The sequence below is a fragment of the Hemitrygon akajei genome, chromosome 28 (genome assembly GCF_048418815.1).
Source record: "Hemitrygon akajei chromosome 28, sHemAka1.3, whole genome shotgun sequence".
Taxonomy (NCBI): domain Eukaryota; kingdom Metazoa; phylum Chordata; class Chondrichthyes; order Myliobatiformes; family Dasyatidae; genus Hemitrygon; species Hemitrygon akajei.
The window spans coordinates 24,289,276-24,307,892 of NC_133151.1; the positions used below are offsets into that span (position 1 = coordinate 24,289,276).

The window sequence follows — 18,617 nt, forward strand, 5'->3', positions numbered from 1 at the left end:
AAATTTTTCACCACCTTAATTCATCCACCAACAGTGGTGTTATCTGCAAGGTTAAATATGGCATTAGTGTTGTACTTTGCCAAAAATCACAGGTATAAAGTGAGTAGAGTAGCGGCCAAGTGCATAGCCTTGATGTGCACCAGTGCTGATGGTGATTGTGGAGGAGATGTTGTTGACTTTGAATGCAAAGACCTTTCCATGGACAGAAAATAGAAATTGCAACTGTGGTAGAAGGTTACATTAGAATAAGCAGAATATGAAAATTAAATTTGATACTATTTCTCAGAAATATGAAAATAGAGGCCCCAGTTGTCTACACTGACCAAAATCATCTGAGTGGGTCCCACCCGTCAGCATGTGTCCCACATCCCTCTCACCCTTCACTATACACATACCTGTCCGTGTGTCATTTTTCTTTGGCAACGCAACTAACTTTTATTGGAAACTAAGGACAAATGCAAGTCTAACGTGGGCAACAGAACATGATGTTTAGTTCAGCTTCTTCTTGGGGCGCAGATTGTTTGTGTGGCCACACTTGGGTTTATGACAGGTTGACACACAAGACACAGGTGGGCATAGCATTTGCGACAGATCACCACCTCTCAGACGCAGCACCAGATGCAAAGTGGACTATTTCTGGATGTTGTAGTCAGAGAGGGTACGGCCGTCCTCTAGTGGCTTTCCAGTAAAGATCAAACGCTGCTGGTCAGGAAGAATCCCCTCCTTTTCCTGGATTTTGGTTTTCACATTTTCAATGGTGTCACCTGGTTCAATCTCAAGGGTGATGGTTTTCCCTCTCAGAGTTTTCACAAAAATCTGTATCTTTCCAGCCCCACAGCCACACCAACAATGAAAGCGTGTCTTCTTACATTCACTCATTGTACAAGCCTCAAACAATTATTCCGCTGTCTGCTTGTTTCATATCCCCACTACCTTCAGGGTGAAAATGCTTGTCCTTCATGTTTTAAATCTCTCCTCTCTCACATTATACCACTGCCCTCCAGATCCGATTGCTCTTTACTAAAAATATGTTTCCATTCACCCTATCAATAATCCTGATGAATTTATGTACCTCAAATTTAAAAACCAACAGAAGGCTTTCAAAGGCATTGATCAGACTCTACATGGAGTATTGTGAGCAATTTTGGGTACTTCATCGAAGGAAGGATGGGATTACATTAGAGAGTATCCAGAGCAGATTCACGGGAATGATCACAGGAATGAAAAAGTTAACATACGAGGAGCATTTGATGACTCTGGGCCTGTACTTGCTGGAGTTTAGAAGAATGAAGAACAATTGCATTGTTGAAATGCCGAGTGAACGTCGTGGGGATGTTTCCTGCAGTGGATTAGTCAAGCATCAGATGGCATAGACTCAGAGTAGAAGGGCAACCCTTTTAGAACAGAAATGGAAAGAAATTTCTTCGGCTAGAGGGTGGTGAATCTGTGGAATTCATTGTCAAATGAGAAGGAGGCCACACAGTGAGCACGGGACACACTTAATGACCTCAACAGGCTTGTAGGTGAAGCTTTGCTTCTTCTGGAATGATTCTGAGATCCCGAATGATGGTGTAGGCGCAGGGGTAGCATGTGTCCCGATTACAAGGTGAAGTGCCAGCAGTGAGATCAGTGGAGAGAAATCAATGGACAAGGGAGTCACGGAGAGAGTGATCCCGGCTGAAAGTGGAGAGTGGGATGGGGGGAAGGATATGTTTATTGCTAGGATCCCTTTGAGGATGGTGGACGTTACGTAGAATGATATGCTGGATACAGACTTTCATGGGGTGGTAAGTAAGGACGAGGAGACTCTAACCCTGACAGTAAGAAGGTGGGGCAAGGGGGAGTATCTGAGAAATGGAGGGGATGTATGTGGGTCAGGATAGAAGCAATGAGAGAGGGATGGAGACCTCGTTCATTGAAGAGGGAGGACACAGCTGATGTTCGAGAAAGGAAAACCTCATCCTGGGAAGAGATGTGGCAGATATAAAGAAAAGGATCGCATCTTTCATTAAGCCTGAGTGGGACGAGGTATAGACAAGGTAGCTGTGAGTCAGTAGTTTATAAAGGATATCAATAGACCGCTTGTCTCCAGAGGTAGAGTTAGAGATATTGTGAAATTGGAGAGAGGTGTTGGAAAGATGCCAGTGGATTTAAGGGCAGGGTTGAAGCTGCAGGCGAAGTTGATGAAATTGATAGGCTCAGCATGGGTGCTTGAAGCAGCACCAATACAGACTTCAGTGTGACTCAGAAAGAGTTGGAGTTCTGTACAAGTGAAGACTTCGTACATGGACTGATGTGTGTAGACAATAAAAAGGCAGGCATATCTGGAGCTCACGCCTTGTTCTTCTTTGGCCCTTTTATCTTTTCCATGTATCATCTTCCAGTTTCTCACTTTCCCATCCACCGTTCCGCTCAACTGGCTTCAACTATCACCCTCCAGCTTTTACTCAATCCCTTCCCCCCAACTAGTTCATTATGGCTTTATCCCCCTTCATTTCTAGTTCTGGTGAAGGGTTTTGGTCTGAAATGTCAATTGTGCATGCCACTTCATGGATGCTGCCTGACCAGCTAAGTTCCTCCAGCATGTTGTGTGTGTTGTTCTGTGTTGCCAGCATCTGCAGAATATCGTGTGTATCTGATGACTTTGTACAGCATTTTCACCCTGTTATATGAAAGATGTTACAAAACTGGAAATTGTGAAGAAATGATCTACTAGGATTTTGGCTAAACACAGCGGGTGGAGATCATAGGAAAGGCTCTGTAGACAAAGATTTTATTCCCTGCAACAGAGAAGATTGAAGCGTTTCCTGACTGAGGTATGTAGTAAGGGTAGGCAAGTGATGGACAGAATGAAAGTCCATTATCTTTTCCCAGGTACAGAGATTGAAATCAACAGCACAGAACATTAATAGGGGAAGAAAGAGAGTTAGAATGGAATAAGGTGCAGTTTCTTCACACAAAGATTTGTGCATATTTGGAACTTGGAATGAGCTGCTGAATCACAGAAATGGGCATATGACAATAATCTCACTGTCCTGCTGGGCAACACAGTCAACATGGACATTTGGCCAATTGCCTTGTTTCTGTAAGAGTACAAGACATAGGCACAGAATTAGGCCATTCTGTGGACTACTTGACAGATAGACCTCAGTATGTGCGGTTGGGAGACTGTAGGTCTGACACAGTGGTCAGCAGCACAGGAGCGCCGCAGGGGACCGTGCTCTCTCCTGTCCTGTTCACCCTGTAAACATCAGACTTCCAACATAACTCGGAGTCCTGCCATGTGCAGAAGTTAGCTGATGACACGGCCATAGTAGGGTGTGTCAGGAATGGACAGGAGGAAGAGTATAGGAAACTGATACAGGACTTTGTGATATGGTGCAACTCAAACTACGTGCGTCTCAATATCACCAAGACCAAGGAGATGGTGGTGGACTTTAGGAGATCTAGGCCTCATATGGAGCCAGTGATCATTAATGGAGAATGTGTGGAGCAGGTTAAGACCTACAAGTATCTGGGAGTGCAGTTAGACAAGAAGCTAGACTGGACTGCCAACACAGTTGCCTTGTGCAGGAAGGCACAGAGTCGACTGTACTTCCTTAGAAGGTTGGCGTCATTCAATGTTTGTAGTGAGATGCTGAAGATGTTCTATAGGTCAGTTGTGGAGAGCGCCCTCTTCTTTGTGGTGGCGTGTTGGGGAGGCAGCATTAAGAAGAGGGACGCCTCACGTCTTAATAAGCTGGTAAGGAAGGCGGGCTCTGTCGTGGGCAAAGTACTGGAGAGTATAACATCGGTAGCTGAGCGAAGGGCGCTGAGTAGGCTACGGTCAATTATGGAAAACCCTGAACATCCTCTACATAGCACCATCCAGAGACAGAGAAGCAGTTTCAGCGACAGGTTGCTATCGATGCAATGCTCCTCAGACAGGATGAAGAGATCAATACTCCCCAATGCCATTCGGCTTTACAATTCAACCGCCAGGAGTAAGATATGTTAAAGTGCCTGGGTTAGGACTCAATGTATTTAAGTAAACTACTTAAGAACTTTTTAAAAGCTATTATTAATGCTTTCTGAGAGGGTGATTTTAGATGCATATCATATTTTTACTGAGTTAAGTATTGTATGTAATAAGTTTTGCTACAATAAGTGTATGGGACATTGGAAAAAATGTTGAATTTCCCCATGGAGATGAATAAAGTATCTATCTATCTATCTATCTATCTATCTATCTATCTATCTATCTATCTATTTGGTACATTGTGTCTGGTCCTCAATGACATCACGGCTGATTGATCATCCCTCTCAACCCCATTCTCCTGCCTTCTCCCTGGAATTTTTGACACCCTTACAAATTGAGAAACTATTAATTGAGGAATATAACTACCAAAGGCAACGTCCTTCAGACAGTTCACAAAACTACTTCTTCTACTTCTTCTACATTCATATGTGATTTTGCTACCACTGCAACTGGTGATTTATATTTTATGGTTTTTTCAGTCCAGTTGAGCAGTCTGGCACTTTGGTGTCTCTGAGAGAGTCCAGGGCGGTTTTGAATCGAGTTTTTGGCAGACCAACAGACATCTGAAAGTGACTGTGAGACTGTATAAATCGCATGGAGATCTGGCCTTCATTATTTGGACTATTCGTACCAGAGTTACAATATAGGTACATGAAGATTGTAGCAGGCAGCACTTGGAGTATCGTGTGCAGTTCCGGCCATGCCATTATAGCAAGGTTGGAAACTCTGGAAAGGATGCAGACGTTTCATCAGGATGTTCCCTGAATTCGAGTACAGCAGCTCGAAGGAAAGGTTGGACAAATTGTGATCTCATAAGGACCTCAGCGACTGAGGGGAGATCTGACAGGTTTTGTGTTTTAATTGTGAGGGACATGGACAGGGTACAGAGTCAGAATCTTATTCCAATGGTAGAAATGTCAAATACCAGAGGATTTGTGGATCTAGTTTTAAGGTTAAAGGGGAAATTTTAAAGGCCATATGAATAGGAATTTCTTTTTTCTAAATCACAGGGAGTGATAGGTGCTCGGACCGTATGTAGTAATAGAGGCAAATATTCTGGTGGGATTTAAGAGGTGTTTAGGTAGACATTCATATGAACGGACTTGAGGGATATAGATGATAAACAGGAGGGCCTTTAGAATAGATTGGAATCTTAGATCTCACAATATCATGGGCCAAATGGTTTTTCCAGCGCTGTACTGTACTGTTCTATGTTCCTAGACAGGGAATTAAAACTACCAGAATGGAACATGAAATGTCATGCCTAAGATTAAGAAAATTCAAAGGTATTTTAAAAATACGTTTAAAAGGCGATGTTTGCTGCAGAGAATGTAGGATCTCTCAATGAAGAGGGGAAAATAGCCAGGACTGAAGTAGAGTACTTTCTGCACAGACATATAACAGTTTATCTTGCTGAAACATTACATGACAGGAAGAGAAAATGTTATCAGGGATGCTTTCGGCCGTTGTCATTGCTGTTGCAGATACACAGACCAGATACTCTGAACGCAAATGACCTGTTGTTCAGCCCTCCCACAGACATTGTGAACCTTTAGGTCACTGGGTGCACTACGTCGCTTCACTTACTGGCACCTGTCAGTCTCTGATACCGTGCGAGAGTGTCCGGTTCATTGTGTACCTGTCGGTCTCTGTACAGTGTGAGAGTGTGGGGTTCATTCTGTACCTGTCAGTCTCTGGTACAGTGTGAGAGTGTCCGGTTCATTCTGTACCTGTCAGTCTCTGGTACAGTGTGAGAGTGTCCGGTTCATTCTGGACCTGTCAGTCTCTAGTACAGTGTGAGAATGTGGGGTTCATTCTGTACCTGTCACTCTCTGGTACAGTGTGAGAGTGTGGGGTTCATTCTGTACCTCTCAGTCTCTGGTACAGTGTGAGAGTGTGGGGTTCATTCTGTATCTGTCAGTCTCTGGTACAGTGTGAGGGTGTAGGGTTCATTCTGTACCTGTCACTCTCTGGTACAGTGAGAATGTGGGGTTCATTCTGCCCCCGTCAGTCTCTGGTACAGTGTGAGAGTGTGGGGTTCATTCTGTACCTGTTACTCTGTGGTACAGTGTGAAAGTGTGGGTTTCATTCTGTACCTCTCAGTCTCTGGTTTAGTGTGAGATTTGGGGTTGGCATTGCATCCTCCAATCTCTCTTGCAGTGTAACAGTACAAAATTTCGTTGAGATTCATTCCAGCCGATGAATTTGTTGATTAAATCTGTTCTTTATTTTAATCGATACCTCAAAGAAAATGTCGCTGGTTACATTGAACTAATCTTCAGGTACTTGGCAGCAGAGCAACCAGAGCAACAAGACCGGACCATTCAATCAAACACTATTCTGTGATAAATATGTAACTTTCCACGTGTCTCTGTGTGGGAGCGTTTGAACGGTGTGTATTGTGCAGTGATATTCGGGCTGATGGAATTAAGAATGAGTTTGACTCTAGATATTTAACCAGTGCGTCCACAGTGATCAGTGATGGGGCCTCTGTCTGATCAGATTAAAAAACACACGGGCTGATCAAATCGCTGATGACACAGTTGTGGGTATTGAGGAAGGTTTTCAGATGGACAGAACCGTACGTATGCCAGTTGGAAACATGGAAGGAGAAATGGGGGATGGATTTTAATCTGGACAAGTATGAGGAGTTTTACAGGAAATTACACAGTAAATAGCAGCATCTTTAGAAGCACTGACACATGAAGGCACCTTGACGTGTTCATCCATAACATCCTGCAAGTGGTACTGAAAGGAAATATACTGTTGTAGATGTGTGGTACACTTGCCATCAGGATATAAAGTCAGGATATTGAATAAAAACCATGGGATGAGTTGTTATAGCTGTACAAACCCTGGGTTAGGCCACATTTCGAGTCATGTGCACAGTTCTGTTTGCTACATCACAGGAAGGGCGGGGGATGTGGAAATGGTGCAGAAAAGATTTCCCAACATGTTGTCTGGATTAGTACAGAGAAAATTGGATTACATGGATTGTATTTTTTGAAAATTTTATTTCGAGATATAGAGCAAGATAGACCCTTTGAGCCTCACTGCCCGGCAGAGTCTGGCAACCCCAATTTAACCCTAACCTAATCACAGGGCAGTTTATAATCATGAATTAACCATCCCGGTACATCTTTGGACTGTGGGAAGAAACAGGAGGACCTGAAGAAAACTGCTGCAATCCAAAGGGAGAACATACAGAGACTCTTCAAAGAAGATGCAGGGACTGAATGCTGAACTCTGATGCCCCGAGCTGTAACAGCGTCGTGCAAATCGCTACACGGTCATGGCAGCCCACAGTGCAGTCTCAGCTGATATCAGTGTCAGCAGAGGTATCGTGGGCAGAAGGAGCTGTGCCTAATCCTGTTTGCAGCCACAAATAGAGAGAACGTGATAGCTTATTGATGGACTCTCTTGGCGGCGCTAGATAGAGTAGGTCACATTTTGGCTCTGCTCCGGTGATTTTTCAATTTCCTTATCACCCTTTTATTATATATATCGAAGTATCTTTAACACCTTTGTATGTTTGAATTTTGAATTTTAATCGACGGAAATGACTTCCAGAGCATTAGCCGAAGGCAAGGAAACCGGTAATGGAAACGGGAAAAAAGAAGATCGGCCTGTACAGCCTCAGCTCATTTTGCAAGCTATCTCGAATGTATTGGATAAAAAACTCGACAAGTGATTCGCTGCATTGGAAGTAATGTTGAAAGAGAACAAAGGTAAACTGATAGCACTTGAAAAAGAGAACGATAAACAACAACAGCAAATTTCACAGCTTACTGAAGTTGGGCAACGCAGGGATTCCAGACTTAATTCTTTGGAAAAGAAATTAGTTTCGCTACTTGTATATTGAAGCAGTATAAAGCCAAGATTATTGATTTGGAGAATCGTAGTCGCAGACAGAATTTGCAAATAATAGGACTCAGTGAAGACGTTGTGAGTAGGGACCTTAGTAAATTTTTCCTTCAATTCGTAATGGAAGTCTTTGGCTCGGAGGTATTTACCTCTCCTCCGGTACTCGATTGTGTGCATCGGGCATTAAGACCAAAACCGTCGAAAGAGGTAAAGCCCTGTCCTGTGATTTTTCGATTTCACAAATTGCTCGTCGGAAAGGACTTATTCTTAAGTTTCTTCTGGTTGAAGATTATTGTCCCGAGGTAATGCAAGAAAGACTGTGTTTTAAATTGGTGATGTCGGAATTATATCAAAGAAGCTTGCGACCGGCTCTGCTATACCCCGCTCGCTTAAGAGTTGTTTTAAGCAATAAATCTTTTAAATGGTTTAAATCGGTGGACGACGCAAAACAATTTCTCAAAGAACGGTGTTTGAGCTCGGAAGTTTACTTAATTTACCGTTTCTTTATGTTTGCATACACCTGGTTTATTATCTAATAACCAGCTTATAGATTCGGACATTTTTAGTTCCTAGAGCTTTGCCCTTGGGCTGATGCTTCTGGTACTTTGTTTTGGCTTATGTTTTTTTTCTATATTAAAGTTCCTTTCCCTGTCCTTTATTAATTTTCTGTTTTTCATTTTTAGTTGTTAGTTTTAGAAAATTATTAAGACTCTGACTTGGTGATTATTATTTTTTTTCTTGAAATATTATTAAGATTGTACTTTGTTTTATTTTTAAGACTGTCTTTTAAAATGGCCTGCAAAAGGTTGCTTTTTTCTCACTTAACTTGTGTTTGGCGTTCCTTTCGCAATGTTTTGACTATGTGTGTTGTTTTTTTTAATTTTGAGACTTAACATCAGGAGAGTCAAGGGTGGTTCTTACATAGTTTTCTGTCTGCCTATTGACCATGTTTCGTGGCTTTAGGGGAGGGCGGAAGCTTTTTTTTTTAGTTCAGTATTGTATTTTTAACTTGGGCTGATTGGAAAGTACAAAAATGTCTGTATTGTCGTAACTCTTGGTTCGTCTTTAAACTTTTTTCCCTCTTCTTGATTCATGAGTTTCCTGTGCAATTTGGTTAACCTTTTACATATCATATGGTTTATTTAAGGGAAATGGATAATATTGTTAACTTTGTTTCATGGAACACGAATGGTTGAAATAATCTAATTAAACTGAAGAAGATTTTTGAAGTTTCTCATAGATTGAATCCTCAGATTATTTTCTGCACAGGAGACGCACACGAGGAAGGAGGATAAATACCGTTTACTTAGGGTTTGGGGAGGGCAACTGTTCCACTCAAGCTCATCGACCAAAGTGAAAAGCTTTTCCAATTTTAGAGACACTTCGATCTCATTTGTTCAATATGATACAATCTCAGACCCATATGGCAGACTTCGATTAATTATTGGTTTACTTTATAACCAAAAAGTAGTTTTGGTTAATGTTTATGCACCAAATACTGTCTTATTCTGAATTCTTTAACTATGTATTTGTATCTCTTCCCAATTTAAATGAATATATGTAAATAATGGCGGAGATTTTAATTGTTGTTTGAATCCTATGATGGAGAGGTCTGCGCCCAATCAAGTACATCCAAACAAATATGCTACTTTTATTAATTCCTTTTCAGTTGACTCGGGAATTTTAGAAAATTGGAGGTTTTGACATCCTAATGATAAAGAGTTCTCTTTCTATTCTCATGTATATCACAATTACTCTGGAATCGATTGCTTCTTTATTGATTCTTGATTAGTTTCGTCTGTCACTACCTGTGAATATGGTGCAATTGCCAGTTACTATCATGTGCCTTTGAAATTGTCTGTTAAATTTACAGATGTAATTTTTAGTACTAGACAACGGTGGTTCAATTCGATTTTGCTCAACAGATTTCATTGTTCTTTTCATATAACTCAACGAAAGAAATTTCCAGTGGGATATTATGGGTACTTTTAAAGTATATATCCGCGGTCAAATTATTTCATATCTGCTGGATTGAAAAAAAGCGAATTAATAGAGAAATACGTACATTGAGTGATAAGATTAAAACAATTGTTAAAAACATATTCTATTGCGCCCAAATTGGAGCTTTATAAAGAGAGAGTTGAACTTCAGATGCAACATAGACTGTTACTAACATCCCCGATTGAAAATCAAATACATAAAACTAAGAGTCATTTTAACACATGCTGATAAATCGGATAAATTATTGGCCAACCAATTGAAAGCTGCTTTGGCGTAACGTCAGATTAATAAGAAGATGGTATTTTGACGGTTGACCATGATGAAGTTAACAAAATCTTTTCGAGAATTTTATACCAGTTTATATCAATCAGAATTTCCTGATCATCCTACCATAATGCATTAATTTTTAAGGAAACTAAATATTCCGAAATTACCAGCTGATGAACTTTTAGCATAAGATGCACCCATTACTGAAGAGGAATTAAAGAGAGCAATTTTTTTAAATTAAATCTGTTAAAGCACCTGGCCCAAATGGGTATACAGCTGAATTGTTAAAATCTTTTATTTTTTTTTTCAGATTTACTTTCTCCCTGGTTACGTAGAATTTTTATAGATACTTCATTAGTAGATAAATTACCACGATCCTTTTATGAAGCATCTATTTCTTTAAATCCAAAAAAAGATAAAGATCCCACTGAATATGCATCATACAAACCTATATTTTTGTTGAATGTGGATTATGAAATCTTTTCCAAAATATTAGCAATTAGATTAGAGAAGATATTGTCTCATACTATCTCTGTGGATCAGATAGGATTTATTTAAAATCGTTACTCGCATTTTAATGTTGAGATTAATGAACATTGCACTGTATACACTACTTCATCTAATACTCCAGAAAACGTTATTTCACTTGACGCCGAGAAGGCGTTTGACAGACTTGAATGGGAATATTTATTTAATATATTTGAGTCATTTAATTTAAATGTCTCAAAATTTACATCTTGTATTCACTTGATATATCATACACCTTTGGCCGCTGTATTTAATCGGAGATCCCCTCTTTGTAGACTTTTTCGAGGTACTAGACAGGGCTGTCCTTTAAGCCCTTTACTATCTGATATTACCCTGGAGCCATTATATTATAAAATATATTTTTCATGGTTAGTTACTAAAAGGTTCGGAGGCTAAACTCCATTTGTTTCTTGGGATCATTTTTTGGAATAATTTTAAAATAATTTTCTTGGAAAATTACCGTAGCCCTCTAGAATTTTAAGCTTCATGTACCTATCCTGGAGTTTCTTAAAAGACCCTATCGCTTCCGCCGCCAGCACCGTCACCGGCAGTCCATCCCACGCACTCATCACTCAATCCATAAAAAACTTACCACTAACATCTCCTCTGTACCTACTTCCAAGCAACTTAAAACTATGTCCCCTCATGTTAGCCATTTCAGCCCTGGGAAAAAGCCTCTGACTATCAACACCATCAATGTCTCTCATCATCTTATACACCGTATATAGGGCCGGGGAGCCCATTTATATAGACTTGGTCTCATTATTCAAGGAAAAATCTCAATGTAACGGAACCAGTTCAGAGAATGTTTGCTGGGCCAATACCGGCAGTGGGCTGGTTGTCTGATGGGGAGAGTCTGGACTTGTGTTTTCTGTTTGAACTGGCTCCATGTACTCATAAGACGATAAGACCATAAGATATAGGAGCAGAAATAGGCCATTCAGCCCATCGAATCTACTCTGCCATTTAATCATGGACTGATCAAATTCTTCCAGTCATCCCCACTCAACTGCCTTCTCCCCATACCATTTGATGCACTTTCTAATCCAGAACATATCTATCTCTGTTTTAAATTATTTATTCTGTCAAACCGTCTGACAGAATAATGTAACTAATGCAGCCTAAATATACTTTTAACGGTAGCTATTAATCAGAACAGAACAACAGAACAGGGAAACACTTCCCCTTTTCTCCAAGTCAGTAATCTCTTAGCCAAAGCTACCTTACCCCTTCTTAGGTTCTCCGACAGCATATGTAGCCTACACCCGAACATCGCTTAGACATATTGCTGACGTTACTAATATCCTCCTGAATACCCTTAGTTAATCTACCGGGATGAAGATGTTTATCTCAATAAGGTATGAAAGTGTTCATTACCGTGAAATCCACAGCATCTTCTACCTCAGTCCTTCTGCCCTCACCGGAGGACCCTCCTCATCCAAACCCGTTCCTTCCGAAGCATTTTCCTTTCATTTCTTGACAAAATCCATTCCATACGATCACTGAACTCCCCATCTGAATTTCCCAGCATCGGTTCCGCTCAGTCACATTACATGTGTTCAAAATGCCAGCACCCGTCGCTGTCACCCCAACATTCTCCAGTTGTCTCCCCTCCCTCTGTGACCAGTCGCCTTCTAGAACCCAGTTCCGATTGCCGGGCCGAGTCGTCCCCCGGATCTGTCCGTTCCACCACCTCAATTTACCGCTTCGGGCCCGAGCACTCCCCGTTTCGGGCTGCTTTAAAGCCGCTGCTGCAGATGAGTGAGGGATGAGACTGCACAGTGCACACGTCTTCTGCTGTACACAGTCAATCAGGTATAAGGGTGCAGCCTCACTGCGCATGCGTTATTAGTGGATATTAGTGGGCGGGGATATTAGCCACTGAAGTAACGAGGATACACAAGGATATGGATCTGTCACACGGAATTCAGTGTACAGGAGGGCTCTCAGAGTCACCCTGACCTCTGTTTGTTGAGGGTGGATCTGGCACTTCTTATTCATCCCCTTCTCACTGTGTGACTGGAAGGGTCTCAAGATTCTTTAGCGATTCAGTCACTTACTGTGTTCAACGACTGGGCAAAGGAAGGGCTCTCATCAGCGTGTGGTTTGAAAGTAAAACTACAATCAGTGTCTGTTTATCCATTTTGTGTTCCGCGAGGCAGGATCCCATTAGTAATTCTTCGACTCGTTCAAGGGTTGGTTCTAACACAGTCTGACTCCTGGAGTATGCTCGCCGTGGGTTGTATAACTCCGGTCTGTTGGGGAAGGCGATGTTAATTTACCGGAATAGGACCTGCAGCAGAGTGAGGAATGATCCGACAGAAAGCAGCTTACAGACTGGTCGAGTCACATGGAAGTATGGGAGTCGCCTCACTACTCCGATCTTGTACATCAATGAGCGATGGTGGTATAGTGGTGAGCATAGCTGCCTTCCAAGCAGTTGACCCGGGTTCGATTCCCGGCCATCGCAATTTGTACAGTTTTAGACTACATAACAAATAAACCTCTTACATAGACACGATCTACGCAGAACTCCAAGGGCAAAATAATCGACTCACGCTAATTCACGCTGTGAATGTAAATTGATCATTAATATTCATTCACTGTGTCGTGGATCAGAGCTGGAATTAACAACGCTCAAAAGTTTCCCTTTAAATCCTTTTCTGACTCGATTCTCGATTCAACAAAATGGACACTTCACCGACAGGATTGACGGGATTTGTAAAGCGTTGCCTGGATTTTGCCTGATTAAAGTGTTTGAATTTGTTTGACTTCATAGGACTGTCAGCGCCTGCAAGGAAACTTGACGGAATTATGAGTTAGAAAATTATGAGAGATATAGGTTGGGCAGATAGTCTGAATTGGTTTCCTAGGGTAAGGATTTGAAATTCTAGAGGGAATGAATGTAAGGTCGGAGTGGGAGAGAGTTTAACGAAGATGTGCGGGTCACGTTTTCAGACGGAGTGGGGTGGGTGCTTGGAACGGGCTGCCAGGTTCAGAGACGGGTGTATGAAGTTTTTAGATAGACATATGAATATGTGAGTGTGGAGCAACATGGATAGAGGCACAAAGAGAAAATCGCATATGATGGAAATCCAAGCAACACAGAACATTTTGGAGGAACTCAGCAGACCAGGCAGCATTTGTGGTAAAAAAAAGACAGCGGAGTTTCGGTCGAGTCCCTTCATCTGGACTGGAGAAAAAAACGAAGAATTAGAGTCAGACGGTGAGGGGAGGGGAGGAAGAAACACTAGGTGACAGGTGAAACCGTCGTGGGGGGTAGGGTGTTTGATCAATTATAAGCCTGAAACTTTGATTGGTGAAAGAGATACTGGGCTGGATAACAGGGAATATAACAGCAGAGGACTGAAGGCCATTGACGAAAGAAAATGGGGAGGAACACCAGAAGAAGGTGATGGACAGGTAACAGATAAGGTCAGAGAGGGAAAAGAGACTGGGGCTTGGTGAAGGAGGGATCATTATCGGAAATTTGAGAAATCGATGTTCATGCTATCAGATAGGGGGCTACCCAGACGGAATATAATGTGTTGCTCTTCCACCCTGAGTGTGGCTTCATCGCGACAATACTGGAGGCCATGGGCTGTTATGTCGGAATTAGAATGGGAAGAGGAATTAAAATGGGTGGCCACTGGGAGATCTCACTTGTTCTGGTGAACGGAGTGTAGTTGCTTAGAGACGTGGTATCCCAATCTGTGTCACTTCTCACGGATGTACAGGAGGCCACACCGGACAAACTGGATACAGTAGATGATCCTAAAAGACTCACAGCTGAAGTGTCGCCTTACCTGGAACGGTTGCTTGGGTCCCTGAATGGTAGTGAGGGAGGATGTGTAGGGGGAGATGTAGCACTTGTTTCACTTGCAAGGATAAGTGCCAGGAGAGAGATCAGTCGGAGGGACGAACGCACATGGGATTCACATGGGATCCCTGCAGAAAGTAGAGTGGGGAGGGAAAGATGTGTTTGGTGGTGTTATCCCGCCGGAGATGACGGAAGTTGCGGAGAATAGTGTGCTGCAGGCGGAGGCTGGTGGGGGGCGGGGGGAGTGGGAGGTAGGTGAGGACAACACGAACCCTATCCTGGTGGAGGGAGTGAGGACGGGCTGGGAGTAGACATGAACAAAATGGAAGAGATTCTGTGGAGGGTAGCTTTGATGGTGGAAGAAGGGAGACACCTTTCTTTAAAAAAAAGCACAATATCTCCTTTGCTCTTGAATGAAACGCATGAAATCCTGAGAGCAGATGCGGCGGGAATGGAGGAATTGAGAGAAAGGGGCTGACATTTTTACGTCACTGGGTGGGAAGAGGTATAGTGCAGGTAGCTGTGAGAGTCTGTGGTGTCTATAATAGACATCAGTAGATAAGCTGCCTTCAGAGATAGAGACAGAGAGATCGCGAAAAGGGAGGAAGGTGTCGGATATGGGTCAGATAAACTTTTGGGCAGGGTGTAAGTTGCAGGCAAAGCTGATGAAGTGGACGAGTTCCACATGGGTGCAGAAAGAAGTAGTAATGCCGTCGTTCATGTAGTGTAGGAAAAGTTAGGGAGCGATACCAGTGTTGGCTTGGAACATAGACTGTTCCACGTAGCCGACAAACAGGCAAGCACAGCTGGGACCCATGCCAGTGTCCATTGCAATGCCTTGTGTTTAAAGGAAGTGAGAGGACAAGTTCCGCCAGGCGGAGGTGAATGGTGGTAGAGGGGAGCTGGTTGGGTCTGGTATCCAGCTGGAAGTGGAGAGCTTTGAGACCTTCCTGGTGCGGGGAGGGGGAGCTGCTGAATATCTATAAGGATTGGTCATCCATGGTGAAAATAAAATTATCGGGTCCCCATGTGAGATGAAACCAATTAGACTCCAACTGAATGATCGAGGACACAAAATTAAATCAAAACCACGACATTAGACCCGGCAAGTCCTTTAGTTCCGATGATATCGCTCGAGGAAACGAACACTTATGGTCAATGAGAAGCGGATCTTACACACTCCTGACAGAAAGATATCATGCGTGTCGGGTATTCTCTCCTTTCCCTTCTTCTATCCGGGTCAAGGTACAAGACTGTACATACTACAGGTTCATGGAAAGTGTCAACTCCGCTGTTATGTCTGTTGAATGGTGCCGGAGTACAATTAGATGGACCCTTGACCTCACAATCTGCCCGTTACGATGCGGCATCTGACTATTTACCCACACTGTGCTTTCCCTGTCGCAGTTACATTTTATTTTGTATTCTGTTACTGCTAAATATTGTTCTCTCTAAACACACAGTGTAATGATTTGATCTCTATGAACAGTGTGAAAGAGAAGCTTTTCATGTATCTCGGTACGTGACAAAAACAATTTTAATTCCCAGTGAATTTGACTCGTGCAGTAACGCCGGTTTCGGACAGCGGAGCGTTTCCCAGCGGGTAATGTAACGCACCGCAAAAATTGCTAGATCACCAGCGTCCCTGGGTGGGCTCGAACCACCAACCTTCCGGTTAACAGCCGAACGCGCTCACCGATTGCGCCACAGAGACAAGCTGGAAAAGGCTTCAATAATTGGTCAATTCCGGCGTTGGAAGATGGAGACTAACAATCGATGCTGTAACCCGGCTTCTCACAATTGCATGGCTGGTTTGCACCAAAGGGTGACGGACAATATAAAACAGAAAAAGTTGGAACCACATATCTGTCAGATTTAGAATGTGAAAAAACAAAATAAGTTCCCTGTGGATCGCCAAAAACACCCGGCCACAAGTACACACTACTCAAAGAAGGACATTTTACATGGGACCTAATCACTGTGCTCCGGCATGGATAAGGACAGCACCATGATCCCGGGGTCAGAGAAACAGGACTGTTCCTGAACTAAAAGCTGAAACTGCCGGAAATACTCCGTAGGTCAGGCAGCGTCTGTGGAGGGAGAAACAGAGTTCACATTTCAGGTCGATGACCTTTCACAGCTCCGAGCTCGCAGTTAGACGGAAGGAGTCTCACGGAGTCTCTGCAGGATGGCCTGAGCTGGGTGAAGAGGTCGATTCCACTCGCCCTCTCCTTTCTGACGCTTTCAACTGGAAACCTTAAATCGAGCGCAACGACAATCTTTGTTTAACATTTAAATGTGGCAGAGGCGGATGAAGCAAATATTTCCGGAAAAATTGTTCTCTGTCACCGCGTGATACGCCGAATGACTCTGAGATACAGAGTCGCTGAGGGGAGATTTCACGAAGCTGAACTCAAAGTCCCTTCCTTTCGGGTGTCCCTCCCTTCCCGGGATCACTGCAGATCGACTGTTCCACATCCTCAAAGAACCGATCTCATCGACCCCAAACTCTGATTTAACCTCTCTAACCCTTTTCAATTTACTTTGAACATTCGAATTGCAATTACATTTAATGTGGAAACAACAAAACCATTTCCCTGTCGGGGAAATTAACCTCCGTCTTCACCGTGATAGACAGTGATACTAACCAGTAAACAAAGAAGAAATCAATGTTGAAGTGCGATCTGTCGCTGGGATGTCCGAGTATTAGATAGCTCAAAGCGTCATCCCGATGTTTGTTCGTTAACTGTAGTATCGGCGCTTTTACACACATCTTCCTGTCCGACCGGAGAGGTCTCGGAATCGTTTCCGATTCAGTTGTTCTTTGTGTAAACCACTGTCCAGAGGTGACGCTCCTATTCCGGTCTGATTGTGTGTTCGGGTGAGGAACAATCATCAACAGGATTTATTGTCTGATTAACTGATGCAGGAAAATATTTTCCAGTTATTCCACTTTACCCACACTGGAAAGTCTGATCATCTGTCTCTAATACTATCCCTAAATTTAGGCAGTCACTGAATTTCGCTGCATCAGCAGTGAAAATCGAAAAGGGTATGGACAAGGGAGGTGCAGGGGCGCTTGCAGGACTGATTTGAATCTGTGGACAGAACTGAATTCAGGGATTCATCTAGGAGTCACAATGGGTACGCCACAATTGTCACTGACTTCATTAAAATCCGAATGGGTGAGTGCGTGCCTACGAAACTACATTGTACATACAGGAACCAAAAGCCGACGAACCAGAAATGTACACCTTCGACCATTGCACACATGTAACTTAATCTATTTTGTCGTTTCTCTTTCCATGATTCAACTGAAAGCCGGTGGATTCCCTTGTATCTCCGGTTTTAAAACGCACTGATAACTGATGAACAGCAGAAGATGGTTTCGATCCATCGTCCTCGGGGTTATGAGTCCATCATAGTTCTGCTGCGCCACTCTGCTACACAGAGTCATTGGAATTGCTGTGCAATGAACGTTTTGCAGTCTTTTTGAATTTCCCCACTAATACAGCGAGGGCCTCTCCCGCATGTTGCAGGCTCATCCGCGCATCGACGACGTAAATGAAGGCCGAACGTAGAGCAATTTCTTCATCTGGGAATGAACCCGTGACTTCGTACAGACAAAGCATGTGCTCAGCCACTGAACTATATTTCCAATGTCAATTTTATGATGGAATCTTTCATCTGATCGCATAAGACCATAACAGATAAGAGCGGAATTGGGCCGTTTGATTCATCGAGTCTAATCCGCCATTCAAACATGGCTGAGCCTTTACCCCCTCCTCTGCCAAGTTCTGTCTTAAATACCCCCAACGACCTGGCCTGCTCAGCTGCCTCTGGTAATAAATTCCACAAAATTGGATGAGGACAACATGACTGTTTACAATACTCAGGGTGAAACTCACCAGCGCCTTACAAAGCGTCAGCATCGCGTCCCTGTTCTAGTATTCTAGATCTCTTGAAACGAATGCTGCCATTACATTTGCTTTGCTCAACACCAACTCTACCTGCAAGTTAACTTTAGCGTATTCTGCACAAGGACTGCCAAATCTCTTTGCATCTCCAATTTTTGATATTCTCCTCGTTTAGAAAATATACAACGTTTATTTCTACTAC

General features: G+C 42.9%; 2 non-coding genes and 1 pseudogene across 2 annotated transcripts; 1 reads left to right on the forward strand and 2 right to left on the reverse strand.

The window, feature by feature from the left end:
- Window positions 1-489: 489 nt before the first annotated feature.
- On the reverse strand, window positions 490-879 carry LOC140717571 (ubiquitin-ribosomal protein eL40 fusion protein-like; annotated as a pseudogene).
- Window positions 880-13,076: 12,197 nt separating this feature from the next.
- Window positions 13,077-13,148, forward strand: trnag-ucc (transfer RNA glycine (anticodon UCC)). Its single transcript has one exon. It is a non-coding gene; the product is annotated as a tRNA-Gly (tRNA).
- A 2,990-nt stretch (window positions 13,149-16,138) lies between these two features.
- Window positions 16,139-16,212, reverse strand: trnan-guu (transfer RNA asparagine (anticodon GUU)). Its single transcript has one exon. It is a non-coding gene; the product is annotated as a tRNA-Asn (tRNA).
- Between the last annotated feature and the right edge of the window lie 2,405 nt (window positions 16,213-18,617).